The following is a 694-nucleotide window of genomic DNA, read 5'->3' on the forward strand; positions in this document are numbered from 1 at the left end:
GCAGGAATTCGATCATCCCCACGTGCTGCTGCAGAAAGAGACAAGCTATCTAAAGAGCATGGTACAGGTAACCAGCACGGCGATGGCGGAGGCTCTGGCCGACGTTATCCGCAACTGCTACGAGAATCGCGTTTTGATGCATCCGCTGTGTTAACTTTTCGCAATTGCATGTGACAAACATCAGTGATAGGCCATTCCGTCGATTTTTTACGAGTTCTTAAACAAATTCTTGAAATTTGAAAAAATAAAAGGGAAAGTGCAATGTAGATGAAATTTAGTCCGAGAATAGATTAATCGTTTTTCTACGAGTTCTATCTAGCTGTACTTTTTATTTTAGTAATAAACGAATTCTTTGTCACTTCAACGTAAAGCGCGATTATTGCCAATGTATTTCAATTAAGCCGTGTATATACCTAGCGAACGACTGATTGAACAGCGAATGCAAAAGTTTGTGTTGTTATCTGTTACATAAAAGTTGCATAAGTTTAATTGCTATGTGCAACGGACATAAAATCTGATCGAATGCTAGTATTCGGTGGAATCAAGAAAAAGAATAAATTATTTACAAACACGAATGTCTGAATATTCGCGTTTGGTGTTCGTTTGCTAGGTGTGTACGCAGCTTTATGTAGCAAGCAATCAATAAAGATTGTAGATTGCAACCCAACATGAATTTTTTAAATGGAACCTCCCC

This window comes from Trachymyrmex cornetzi, unplaced genomic scaffold (genome assembly GCF_001594075.2).
Source record: "Trachymyrmex cornetzi isolate Tcor2-1 unplaced genomic scaffold, Tcor1.1 scaffold796, whole genome shotgun sequence".
Lineage (NCBI taxonomy): Eukaryota > Metazoa > Arthropoda > Insecta > Hymenoptera > Formicidae > Trachymyrmex > Trachymyrmex cornetzi.